Here is a 10,000-nt window from a genome sequence, read left to right on the forward strand (position 1 = left end):
GCTACTTATCCATATACAGATTTAGCAATTGACAATGCAAGGTGGTCTCTCTCTCTCTCTCTCTCTCTCTCTCTCTCTCTCTCGTGTCAAAATGAAAACAGCTTCCAGCCCCTTTCATGAAGGACTACTTGTGCATATTGCAAGATTTCAGTTTCTAAGTGAATGAGCAAAAGAGCATACAGCACCTGGTATTCCCAGGCGGTCTCCCATCCAAGTACTAACCAGGCCCGACCCTGCTTAGCTTCCGAGATCAGACGAGATCGGGCGTTGCCAGGCTGGTATGGCCGTACGAAATAAGTTGACAACCATAGGCTACTTATCCATATACAGATTTAGCAATTGACAATGCAAGGTGGTCTCTCTCTCTCTCTCTCTCGTGTCAAAATGAAAACAGCTTCCAGCCCCTTTCATGAAGGACTACTTGTGCATATTGCAAGATTTCAGTTTCTAAGTGAATGAGCAAAAGAGCATACAGCACCTGGTATTCCCAGGCGGTCTCCCATCCAAGTACTAACCAGGCCCGACCCTGCTTAGCTTCCGAGATCAGACGAGATCGGGCGTTGCCAGGCTGGTATGGCCGTACGAAATAAGTTGACAACCATAGGCTACTTATCCATATACAGATTTAGCAATTGACAATGCAAGGTGGTCTCTCTCTCTCTCTCTCTCTCTCTCTCTCGTGTCAAAATGAAAACAGCTTCCAGCCCCTTTCATGAAGGACTACTTGTGCATATTGCAAGATTTCAGTTTCTAAGTGAATGAGCAAAAGAGCATACAGCACCTGGTATTCCCAGGCGGTCTCCCATCCAAGTACTAACCAGGCCCGACCCTGCTTAGCTTCCGAGATCAGACGAGATCGGGCGTTGCCAGGCTGGTATGGCCGTACGAAATAAGTTGACAACCATAGGCTACTTATCCATATACAGATTTAGCAATTGACAATGCAAGGTAGTCTCTCTCTCTCTCTCTCTCTCTCGTGTCAAAATGAAAACAGCTTCCAGCCCCTTTCATGAAGGACTACTTGTGCATATTGCAAGATGTCAGTTTCTAAGTGAATGAGCAAAAGAGCATACAGCACCTGGTATTCCCAGGCGGTCTCCCATCCAAGTACTAACCAGGCCCGACCCTGCTTAGCTTCCGAGATCAGACGAGATCGGGCGTTGCCAGGCTGGTATGGCCGTACGAAATAAGTTGACAACCATAGGCTACTTATCCATATACAGATTTAGCAATTGACAATGCAAGGTGGTCTCTCTCTCTCTCTCTCTCTCTCTCTCTCTCTCTCTCTCTCTCTCGTGTCAAAATGAAAACAGCTTCCAGCCCCTTTCATGAAGGACTACTTGTGCATATTGCAAGATTTCAGTTTCTAAGTGAATGAGCAAAAGAGCATACAGCACCTGGTATTCCCAGGCGGTCTCCCATCCAAGTACTAACCAGGCCCGACCCTGCTTAGCTTCCGAGATCAGACGAGATCGGGCGTTGCCAGGCTGGTATGGCCGTACGAAATAAGTTGACAACCATAGGCTACTTATCCATATACAGATTTAGCAATTGACAATGCAAGGTGGTCTCTCTCTCTCTGTCTCGTGTCAAAATGAAAACAGCTTCCAGCCCCTTTCATGAAGGACTACTTGTGCATATTGCAAGATGTCAGTTTCTAAGTGAATGAGCAAAAGAGCATACAGCACCTGGTATTCCCAGGCGGTCTCCCATCCAAGTACTAACCAGGCCCGACCCTGCTTAGCTTCCGAGATCAGACGAGATCGGGCGTTGCCAGGCTGGTATGGCTGTACGAAATAAGTTGACAACCATAGGCTACTTATCCATATACAGATTTAGCAATTGACAATGCAAGGTAGTCTCTCTCTCTCTCTCTCTCTCTCGTGTCAAAATGAAAACAGCTTCCAGCCCCTTTCATGAAGGACTACTTGTGCATATTGCAAGATGTCAGTTTCTAAGTGAATGAGCAAAAGAGCATACAGCACCTGGTATTCCCAGGCGGTCTCCCATCCAAGTACTAACCAGGCCCGACCCTGCTTAGCTTCCGAGATCAGACGAGATCGGGCGTTGCCAGGCTGGTATGGCCGTACGAAATAAGTTGACAACCATAGGCTACTTATCCATATACAGATTTAGCAATTGACAATGCAAGGTGGTCTCTCTCTCTCTCTCTCTCTCTCTCTCGTGTCAAAATGAAAACAGCTTCCAGCCCCTTTCATGAAGGACTACTTGTGCATATTGCAAGATGTCAGTTTCTAAGTGAATGAGCAAAAGAGCATACAGCACCTGGTATTCCAAGGCGGTCTCCCATCCAAGTACTAACCAGGCCCGACCCTGCTTAGCTTCCGAGATCAGACGAGATCGGGCGTTGCCAGGCTGGTATGGCCGTACGAAATAAGTTGACAACCATAGGCTACTTATCCATATACAGATTTAGCAATTGACAATGCAAGGTGGTCTCTCTCTCTCTCTCTCTCTCGTGTCAAAATGAAAACAGCTTCCAGCCCCTTTCATGAAGGACTACTTGTGCATATTGCAAGATTTCAGTTTCTAAGTGAATGAGCAAAAGAGCATACAGCACCTGGTATTCCCAGGCGGTCTCCCATCCAAGTACTAACCAGGCCCGACCCTGCTTAGCTTCCGAGATCAGACGAGATCGGGCGTTGCCAGGCTGGTATGGCCGTACGAAATAAGTTGACAACCATAGGCTACTTATCCATATACAGATTTAGCAATTGACAATGCAAGGTGGTCTCTCTCTCTCTCTCTCTCTCTCGTGTCAAAATGAAAACAGCTTCCAGCCCCTTTCATGAAGGACTACTTGTGCATATTGCAAGATTTCAGTTACTAAGTGAATGAGCAAAAGAGCATACAGCACCTGGTATTCCCAGGCGGTCTCCCATCCAAGTACTAACCAGGCCCGACCCTGCTTAGCTTCCGAGATCAGACGAGATCGGGCGTTGCCAGGCTGGTATGGCCGTACTAAATAAGTTGACAACCATAGGCTACTTATCCATATACAGATTTAGCAATTGACAATGCAAGGTGGTCTCTCTCTCTCTCTCTCTCTCTCTCTCTCTCGTGTCAAAATGAAAACAGCTTCCAGCCCCTTTCATGAAGGACTACTTGTGCATATTGCAAGATTTCAGTTTCTAAGTGAATGAGCAAAAGAGCATACAGCACCTGGTATTCCCAGGCGGTCTCCCATCCAAGTATTAACCAGGCCCGACCCTGCTTAGCTTCCGAGATCAGACGAGATCGGGCGTTGCCAGGATGGTATGGCCGTACGAAATAAGTTGACAACCATAGGCTACTTATCCATATACAGATTTAGCAATTGACAATGCAAGGTAGTCTCTCTCTCTCTCTCTCTCTCTCGTGTCAAAATGAAAACAGCTTCCAGCCCCTTTCATGAAGGACTACTTGTGCATATTGCAAGATTTCAGTTTCTAAGTGAATGAGCAAAAGAGCATACAGCACCTGGTATTCCCAGGCGGTCTCCCATCCAAGTACTAACCAGGCCCGACCCTGCTTAGCTTCCGAGATCAGACGAGATCGGGCGTTGCCAGGCTGGTATGGCCGTACGAAATAAGTTGACAACCATAGGCTACTTATCCATATACAGATTTAGCAATTGACAATGCAAGGTGGTCTCTCTCTCTCTCTCTCTCTCTCTCTCGTGTCAAAATGAAAACAGCTTCCAGCCCCTTTCATGAAGGACTACTTGTGCATATTGCAAGATTTCAGTTACTAAGTGAATGAGCAAAAGAGCATACAGCACCTGGTATTCCCAGGCGGTCTCCTATCCAAGTACTAACCAGGCCCGACCCTGCTTAGCTTCCGAGATCAGACGAGATCGGGCGTTGCCAGGCTGGTATGGCCGTACTAAATAAGTTGACAACCATAGGCTACTTATCCATATACAGATTTAGCAATTGACAATGCAAGGTGGTCTCTCTCTCTCTCTCTCTCTCTCTCTCTCTCTCTCTCGTGTCAAAATGAAAACAGCTTCCAGCCCCTTTCATGAAGGACTACTTGTGCATATTGCAAGATTTCAGTTTCTAAGTGAATGAGCAAAAGAGCATACAGCACCTGGTATTCCCAGGCGGTCTCCCATCCAAGTATTAACCAGGCCCGACCCTGCTTAGCTTCCGAGATCAGACGAGATCGGGCGTTGCCAGGATGGTATGGCCGTACGAAATAAGTTGACAACCATAGGCTACTTATCCATATACAGATTTAGCAATTGACAATGCAAGGTAGTCTCTCTCTCTCTCTCTCTCTCTCGTGTCAAAATGAAAACAGCTTCCAGCCCCTTTCATGAAGGACTACTTGTGCATATTGCAAGATTTCAGTTTCTAAGTGAATGAGCAAAAGAGCATACAGCACCTGGTATTCCCAGGCGGTCTCCCATCCAAGTACTAACCAGGCCCGACCCTGCTTAGCTTCCGAGATCAGACGAGATCGGGCGTTGCCAGGCTGGTATGGCCGTACGAAATAAGTTGACAACCATAGGCTACTTATCCATATACAGATTTAGCAATTGACAATGCAAGGTGGTCTCTCTCTCTCTCTCTCTCTCTCTCTCTCGTGTCAAAATGAAAACAGCTTCCAGCCCCTTTCATGAAGGACTACTTGTGCATATTGCAAGATGTCAGTTTCTAAGTGAATGAGCAAAAGAGCATACAGCACCTGGTATTCCCAGGCGGTCTCCCATCCAAGTACTAACCAGGCCCGACCCTGCTTAGCTTCCGAGATCAGACGAGATCGGGCGTTGCCAGGCTGGTATGGCCGTACGAAATAAGTTGACAACCATAGGCTACTTATCCATATACAGATTTAGCAATTGACAATGCAAGGTGGTCTCTCTCTCTCTCTCTCTCGTGTCAAAATGAAAACAGCTTCCAGCCCCTTTCATGAAGGACTACTTGTGCATATTGCAAGATTTCAGTTTCTAAGTGAATGAGCAAAAGAGCATACAGCACCTGGTATTCCCAGGCGGTCTCCCATCCAAGTACTAACCAGGCCCGACCCTGCTTAGCTTCCGAGATCAGACGAGATCGGGCGTTGCCAGGCTGGTATGGCCGTACGAAATAAGTTGACAACCATAGGCTACTTATCCATATACAGATTTAGCAATTGACAATGCAAGGTGGTCTCTCTCTCTCTCTCTCTCTCTCGTGTCAAAATGAAAACAGCTTCCAGCCCCTTTCATGAAGGACTACTTGTGCATATTGCAAGATTTCAGTTTCTAAGTGAATGAGCAAAAGAGCATACAGCACCTGGTATTCCCAGGCGGTCTCCCATCCAAGTACTAACCAGGCCCAACCCTGCTAAGCTTCCGAGATCAGACGAGATCGGGCGTTGCCAGGCTGGTATGGCCGTACGAAATAAGTTGACAACCATAGGCTACTTATCCATGTACAGATTTAGCAATTGACAATGCAAGGTAGTCTCTCTCTCTCTCTCTCGTGTCAAAATGAAAACAGCTTCCAGCCCCTTTCATGAAGGACTACTTGTGCATATTGCAAGATGTCAATTTCTAAGTGAATGAGCAAAAGAGCATACAGCACCTGGTATTCCCAGGCGGTCTCCCATCCAAGTACTAACCAGGCCCGACCCTGCTTAGCTTCCGAGATCAGACGAGATCAGGCGTTGCCAGGCTGGTATGGCCGTACGAAATAAGTTGACAACCATAGGCTACTTATCCATATACAGATTTAGCAATTGACAATGCAAGGTGGTCTCTCTCTCTCTCTCTCTCTCTCTCTCTCTCTCTCTCTCGTGTCAAAATGAAAACAGCTTCCAGCCCCTTTCATGAAGGACTACTTGTGCATATTGCAAGATTTCAGTTTCTAAGTGAATGAGCAAAAGAGCATACAGCACCTGGTATTCCCAGGCGGTCTCCAATCCAAGTACTAACCAGGCCCGACCCTGCTTAGCTTCCGAGATCAGAAGAGATCGGGCGTTGCCAGGCTGGTATGGCCGTACGAAATAAGTTGACAACCATAGGCTACTTATCCATATACAGATTTAGCAATTGACAATGCAAGGTGGTCTCTCTCTCTCTCTCTCTCTCTCGTGTCAAAATGAAAACAGCTTCCAGCCCCTTTCATGAAGGACTACTTGTGCATATTGCAAGATTTCAGTTTCTAAGTGAATGAGCAAAAGAGCATACAGCACCTGGTATTCCCAGGCGGTCTCCCATCCAAGTACTAACCAGGCCCGACCCTGCTTAGCTTCCGAGATCAGAAGAGATCGGGCGTTGCCAGGCTGGTATGGCCGTACGAAATAAGTTGACAACCATAGGCTACTTATCCATATACAGATTTAGCAATTGACAATGCAAGGTGGTCTCTCTCTCTCTCTCTCTCTCTCTCTCGTGTCAAAATGAAAACAGCTTCCAGCCCCTTTCATGAAGGACTACTTGTGCATATTGCAAGATTTCAGTTTCTAAGTGAATGAGCAAAAGAGCATACAGCACCTGGTATTCCCAGGCGGTCTCCCATCCAAGTACTAACCAGGCCCGACCCTGCTTAGCTTCCGAGATCAGACGAGATCGGGCGTTGCCAGGCTGGTATGGCCGTACGAAATAAGTTGACAACCATAGGCTACTTATCCATATACAGATTTAGCAATTGACAATGCAAGGTAGTCTCTCTCTCTCTCTCTCTCTCGTGTCAAAATGAAAACAGCTTCCAGCCCCTTTCATGAAGGACTACTTGTGCATATTGCAAGATTTCAGTTTCTAAGTGAATGAGCAAAAGAGCATACAGCACCTGGTATTCCCAGGCGGTCTCCCATCCAAGTACTAACCAGGCCCGACCCTGCTTAGCTTCCGAGATCAGGCGTTGCCAGGCTGGTATGGCCGTACGAAATAAGTTGACAACCATAGGCTACTTATCCATATACAGATTTAGCAATTGACAATGCAAGGTAGTCTCTGTCTCTCTCTCTCTCTCTCTCTCTCTCGTGTCAAAATGAAAACAGCTTCCAGCCCCTTTCATGAAGGACTACTTGTGCATATTGCAAGATGTCAATTTCTAAGTGAATGAGCAAAAGAGCATACAGCACCTGGTATTCCCCCATCCAAGTACTAACCAGGCCCGACCCTGCTTAGCTTCCGAGATCAGACGAGATCGGGCGTTGCCAGGCTGGTATGGCCGTACGAAATAAGTTGACAACCATAGGCTACTTATCCATATACAGATTTAGCAATTGACAATGCAAGGTGGTCTCTCTCTCTCTCTCTCTCTCTCATGTCAAAATGAAAACAGCTTCCAGCCCCTTTCATGAAGGACTACTTGTGCATATTGCAAGATTTCAGTTTCTAAGTGAATGAGCAAAAGAGCATACAGCACCTGGTATTCCCAGGCGGTCTCCCATCCAAGTACTAACCAGGCCCGACCCTGCTTAGCTTCCGAGATCAGACGAGATCGGGCGTTGCCAGGCTGGTATGGCCGTACGAAATAAGTTGACAACCATAGGCTACTTATCCATATACAGATTTAGCAATTGACAATGCAAGGTAGTCTCTCTCTCTCTCTCTCTCTCTCTCTCTCTCTCTCGTGTCAAAATGAAAACAGCTTCCAGCCCCTTTCATGAAGGACTACTTGTGCATATTGCAAGATTTCAGTTTCTAAGTGAATGAGCAAAAGAGCATACAGCACCTGGTATTCCCAGGCGGTCTCCCATCCAAGTACTAACCATGCCCGACCCTGCTTAGCTTCCGAGATCAGACGAGATCGGGCGTTGCCAGGCTGGTATGGCCGTACGAAATAAGTTGACAACCATAGGCTACTTATCCATATACAGATTTAGCAATTGACAATGCAAGGTGGTCTCTCTCTCTCTCTCTCTCTCTCTCGTGTCAAAATGAAAACAGCTTCCAGCCCCTTTCATGAAGGACTACTTGTGCATATTGCAAGATTTCAGTTTCTAAGTGAATGAGCAAAAGAGCATACAGCACCTGGTATTCCCAGGCGGTCTCCCATCCAAGTACTAACCAGGCCCGACCCTGCTTAGCTTCCGAGATCAGACGAGATCGGGCGTTGCCAGGCTGGTATGGCCGTACGAAATAAGTTGACAACCATAGGCTACTTATCCATATACAGATTTAGCAATTGACAATGCAAGGTGGTCTCTCTCTCTCTCTCTCTCTCGTGTCAAAATGAAAACAGCTTCCAGCCCCTTTCATGAAGGACTACTTGTGCATATTGCAAGATTTCAGTTTCTAAGTGAATGAGCAAAAGAGCATACAGCACCTGGTATTCCCAGGCGGTCTCCCATCCAAGTACTAACCAGGCCCGACCCTGCTTAGCTTCCGAGATCAGACGAGATTGGGCGTTGCCAGGCTGGTATGGCCGTACGAAATAAGTTGACAACCATAGGCTACTTATCCATATACAGATTTAGCAATTGACAATGCAAGGTGGTCTCTCTCTCTCTCTCTCTCTCTCTCGTGTCAAAATGAAAACAGCTTCCAGCCCCTTTTATGAAGGACTACTTGTGCATATTGCAAGATTTCAGTTTCTAAGTGAATGAGCAAAAGAGCACACAGCACCTGGTATTCCCAGGCGGTCTCCCATCCAAGTACTAACCAGGCCCGACCCTGCTTATCTTCCGAGATCAGACGAGATCGGGCGTTGCCAGGCTGGTGTGGCCGTACGAAATAAGTTGACAACCATAGGCTACTTATCCATATACAGATTTAGCAATTGACAATGCAAGGTGGTCTCTCTCTCTCTCTCTCTCTCTCTCTCGTGTCAAAATGAAAACAGCTTCCAGCCCCTTTCATGAAGGACTACTTGTGCATATTGCAAGATTTCAGTTTCTAAGTGAATGAGCAAAAGAGCATACAGCACCTGGTATTCCCAGGCGGTCTCCCATCCAAGTACTAACCAGGCCCGACCCTGCTTATCTTCCGAGATCAGACGAGATCGGGCGTTGCCAGGCTGGTATGGCCGTACGAAATAAGTTGACAACCATAGGCTACTTATCCATATAGAGATTTAGCAATTGACAATGCAAGGTGGTCTCTCTCTCTCTCTCTCTCGTGTCAAAATGAAAACAGCTTCCAGCCCCTTTCATGAAGGACTACTTGTGCATATTGCAAGATTTCAGTTTCTAAGTGAATGAGCAAAAGAGCATACAGCACCTGGTATTCCCAGGCGGTCTCCCATCCAAGTACTAACCAGGCCCGACCCTGCTTAGCTTCCGAGATCAGGCGTTGCCAGTCTGGTATGGCCATACGAAATAAGTTGACAACCATAGGCTACCTATCCATATACAGATTTAGCAATTGACAATGCAAGGTGGTCTCTCTCTCTCTCTCTCTCTCTCTCTCTCGTGTCAAAATGAAAACAGCTTCCAGCCCCTTTCATGAAGGACTACTTGTGCATATTGCAAGATTTCAGTTTCTAAGTGAATGAGCAAAAGAGCATACAGCACCTGGTATTCCCAGGCGGTCTCCCATCCAAGTACTAACCAGGCCCGACCCTGCTTAGCTTCCGAGATCAGACGAGATCGGGCGTTGCCAGGCTGGTATGGCCGTACGAAATAAGTTGACAACCATAGGCTACTGATCCATATACAGATTTGGCAATTGACAATGCAAGGTGGTCTCTCTCTCTCTCTCTCTCTCTCTCGTGTCAAAATGAAAACAGCTTCAAGCCCCTTTCAAGAAGGACTACTTGTGCATATTGCAAGATGTCAGTTTCTAAGTGAATGAGCAAAAGAGCATACAGCACCTGGTATTCCCAGGCGGTCTCCCATCCAAGTACTAACCAGGCCCGACCCTGCTTAGCTTCCGAGATCAGACGAGATTGGGCGTTGCCAGGCTGGTATGGCCGTACGAAATAAGTTGACAACCATAGGCTACTTATCCATATACAGATTTAGCAATTGACAATGCAAGGTGGTCTCTCTCTCTCTCTCTCGTGTCAAAATGAAAACAGCTTCCAGCCCCTTTTATGAAGGACTACTTGTGCATATTGCAAGA

The 10,000-nt window shown here is 46.8% G+C and overlaps 24 non-coding genes and 9 pseudogenes across 24 annotated transcripts; all 33 read right to left on the reverse strand.

The window, feature by feature from the left end:
- Positions 1-173: 173 nt before the first annotated feature.
- On the reverse strand, positions 174-292 carry LOC146280365 (5S ribosomal RNA). The gene has a single exon (XR_014763729.1). It is a non-coding gene; the product is annotated as a 5S ribosomal RNA (ribosomal RNA).
- Positions 293-466: 174 nt separating this feature from the next.
- LOC146280366 (5S ribosomal RNA) lies at positions 467-585 on the reverse strand. Its single transcript, XR_014763730.1, has one exon. It is a non-coding gene; the product is annotated as a 5S ribosomal RNA (ribosomal RNA).
- Positions 586-769: 184 nt separating this feature from the next.
- On the reverse strand, positions 770-888 carry LOC146280367 (5S ribosomal RNA). Its single transcript, XR_014763731.1, has one exon. It is a non-coding gene; the product is annotated as a 5S ribosomal RNA (ribosomal RNA).
- Positions 889-1,066: 178 nt separating this feature from the next.
- Positions 1,067-1,185, reverse strand: LOC146280368 (5S ribosomal RNA). Its single transcript, XR_014763732.1, has one exon. It is a non-coding gene; the product is annotated as a 5S ribosomal RNA (ribosomal RNA).
- Positions 1,186-1,385: 200 nt separating this feature from the next.
- Positions 1,386-1,504, reverse strand: LOC146280369 (5S ribosomal RNA). The gene has a single exon (XR_014763733.1). It is a non-coding gene; the product is annotated as a 5S ribosomal RNA (ribosomal RNA).
- A 172-nt stretch (positions 1,505-1,676) lies between these two features.
- On the reverse strand, positions 1,677-1,795 carry LOC146280370 (5S ribosomal RNA). The gene has a single exon (XR_014764491.1). It is a non-coding gene; the product is annotated as a 5S ribosomal RNA (ribosomal RNA).
- A 178-nt stretch (positions 1,796-1,973) lies between these two features.
- Positions 1,974-2,092, reverse strand: LOC146280371 (5S ribosomal RNA). The gene has a single exon (XR_014763734.1). It is a non-coding gene; the product is annotated as a 5S ribosomal RNA (ribosomal RNA).
- A 182-nt stretch (positions 2,093-2,274) lies between these two features.
- Positions 2,275-2,393, reverse strand: LOC146280372 (5S ribosomal RNA). The gene has a single exon (XR_014765397.1). It is a non-coding gene; the product is annotated as a 5S ribosomal RNA (ribosomal RNA).
- A 176-nt stretch (positions 2,394-2,569) lies between these two features.
- On the reverse strand, positions 2,570-2,688 carry LOC146280373 (5S ribosomal RNA). The gene has a single exon (XR_014763735.1). It is a non-coding gene; the product is annotated as a 5S ribosomal RNA (ribosomal RNA).
- A 178-nt stretch (positions 2,689-2,866) lies between these two features.
- Positions 2,867-2,985, reverse strand: LOC146280374 (5S ribosomal RNA). The gene has a single exon (XR_014765294.1). It is a non-coding gene; the product is annotated as a 5S ribosomal RNA (ribosomal RNA).
- A 186-nt stretch (positions 2,986-3,171) lies between these two features.
- Positions 3,172-3,290, reverse strand: LOC146280375 (5S ribosomal RNA). The gene has a single exon (XR_014764657.1). It is a non-coding gene; the product is annotated as a 5S ribosomal RNA (ribosomal RNA).
- A 178-nt stretch (positions 3,291-3,468) lies between these two features.
- LOC146280376 (5S ribosomal RNA) lies at positions 3,469-3,587 on the reverse strand. Its single transcript, XR_014763737.1, has one exon. It is a non-coding gene; the product is annotated as a 5S ribosomal RNA (ribosomal RNA).
- A 182-nt stretch (positions 3,588-3,769) lies between these two features.
- LOC146280377 (5S ribosomal RNA) lies at positions 3,770-3,888 on the reverse strand (annotated as a pseudogene).
- A 192-nt stretch (positions 3,889-4,080) lies between these two features.
- LOC146280378 (5S ribosomal RNA) lies at positions 4,081-4,199 on the reverse strand. Its single transcript, XR_014764658.1, has one exon. It is a non-coding gene; the product is annotated as a 5S ribosomal RNA (ribosomal RNA).
- Positions 4,200-4,377: 178 nt separating this feature from the next.
- Positions 4,378-4,496, reverse strand: LOC146280379 (5S ribosomal RNA). Its single transcript, XR_014763738.1, has one exon. It is a non-coding gene; the product is annotated as a 5S ribosomal RNA (ribosomal RNA).
- Positions 4,497-4,680: 184 nt separating this feature from the next.
- Positions 4,681-4,799, reverse strand: LOC146280380 (5S ribosomal RNA). Its single transcript, XR_014763739.1, has one exon. It is a non-coding gene; the product is annotated as a 5S ribosomal RNA (ribosomal RNA).
- A 174-nt stretch (positions 4,800-4,973) lies between these two features.
- LOC146280381 (5S ribosomal RNA) lies at positions 4,974-5,092 on the reverse strand. Its single transcript, XR_014763740.1, has one exon. It is a non-coding gene; the product is annotated as a 5S ribosomal RNA (ribosomal RNA).
- A 178-nt stretch (positions 5,093-5,270) lies between these two features.
- Positions 5,271-5,389, reverse strand: LOC146280382 (5S ribosomal RNA). The gene has a single exon (XR_014765914.1). It is a non-coding gene; the product is annotated as a 5S ribosomal RNA (ribosomal RNA).
- A 172-nt stretch (positions 5,390-5,561) lies between these two features.
- Positions 5,562-5,680, reverse strand: LOC146280383 (5S ribosomal RNA). The gene has a single exon (XR_014764834.1). It is a non-coding gene; the product is annotated as a 5S ribosomal RNA (ribosomal RNA).
- Positions 5,681-5,874: 194 nt separating this feature from the next.
- LOC146280384 (5S ribosomal RNA) lies at positions 5,875-5,993 on the reverse strand (annotated as a pseudogene).
- A 178-nt stretch (positions 5,994-6,171) lies between these two features.
- On the reverse strand, positions 6,172-6,290 carry LOC146280385 (5S ribosomal RNA). The gene has a single exon (XR_014764629.1). It is a non-coding gene; the product is annotated as a 5S ribosomal RNA (ribosomal RNA).
- A 182-nt stretch (positions 6,291-6,472) lies between these two features.
- On the reverse strand, positions 6,473-6,591 carry LOC146280386 (5S ribosomal RNA). The gene has a single exon (XR_014763741.1). It is a non-coding gene; the product is annotated as a 5S ribosomal RNA (ribosomal RNA).
- A 176-nt stretch (positions 6,592-6,767) lies between these two features.
- On the reverse strand, positions 6,768-6,876 carry LOC146280387 (5S ribosomal RNA; annotated as a pseudogene).
- A 186-nt stretch (positions 6,877-7,062) lies between these two features.
- LOC146280388 (5S ribosomal RNA) lies at positions 7,063-7,171 on the reverse strand (annotated as a pseudogene).
- A 178-nt stretch (positions 7,172-7,349) lies between these two features.
- LOC146280389 (5S ribosomal RNA) lies at positions 7,350-7,468 on the reverse strand. The gene has a single exon (XR_014763742.1). It is a non-coding gene; the product is annotated as a 5S ribosomal RNA (ribosomal RNA).
- A 190-nt stretch (positions 7,469-7,658) lies between these two features.
- On the reverse strand, positions 7,659-7,777 carry LOC146280390 (5S ribosomal RNA; annotated as a pseudogene).
- A 180-nt stretch (positions 7,778-7,957) lies between these two features.
- LOC146280391 (5S ribosomal RNA) lies at positions 7,958-8,076 on the reverse strand. The gene has a single exon (XR_014763743.1). It is a non-coding gene; the product is annotated as a 5S ribosomal RNA (ribosomal RNA).
- Positions 8,077-8,252: 176 nt separating this feature from the next.
- LOC146280392 (5S ribosomal RNA) lies at positions 8,253-8,371 on the reverse strand (annotated as a pseudogene).
- Positions 8,372-8,551: 180 nt separating this feature from the next.
- Positions 8,552-8,670, reverse strand: LOC146280393 (5S ribosomal RNA; annotated as a pseudogene).
- A 182-nt stretch (positions 8,671-8,852) lies between these two features.
- LOC146280394 (5S ribosomal RNA) lies at positions 8,853-8,971 on the reverse strand. The gene has a single exon (XR_014764460.1). It is a non-coding gene; the product is annotated as a 5S ribosomal RNA (ribosomal RNA).
- Positions 8,972-9,145: 174 nt separating this feature from the next.
- Positions 9,146-9,254, reverse strand: LOC146280395 (5S ribosomal RNA; annotated as a pseudogene).
- Positions 9,255-9,438: 184 nt separating this feature from the next.
- Positions 9,439-9,557, reverse strand: LOC146280396 (5S ribosomal RNA). The gene has a single exon (XR_014763744.1). It is a non-coding gene; the product is annotated as a 5S ribosomal RNA (ribosomal RNA).
- A 180-nt stretch (positions 9,558-9,737) lies between these two features.
- On the reverse strand, positions 9,738-9,856 carry LOC146280397 (5S ribosomal RNA; annotated as a pseudogene).
- Between the last annotated feature and the right edge of the window lie 144 nt (positions 9,857-10,000).

The sequence above is a fragment of the Hypomesus nipponensis genome, chromosome 7, assembly GCF_054491055.1.
Source record: "Hypomesus nipponensis isolate SF chromosome 7, ASM5449105v1, whole genome shotgun sequence".
NCBI classification, from domain to species: Eukaryota; Metazoa; Chordata; class Actinopteri; order Osmeriformes; family Osmeridae; genus Hypomesus; species Hypomesus nipponensis.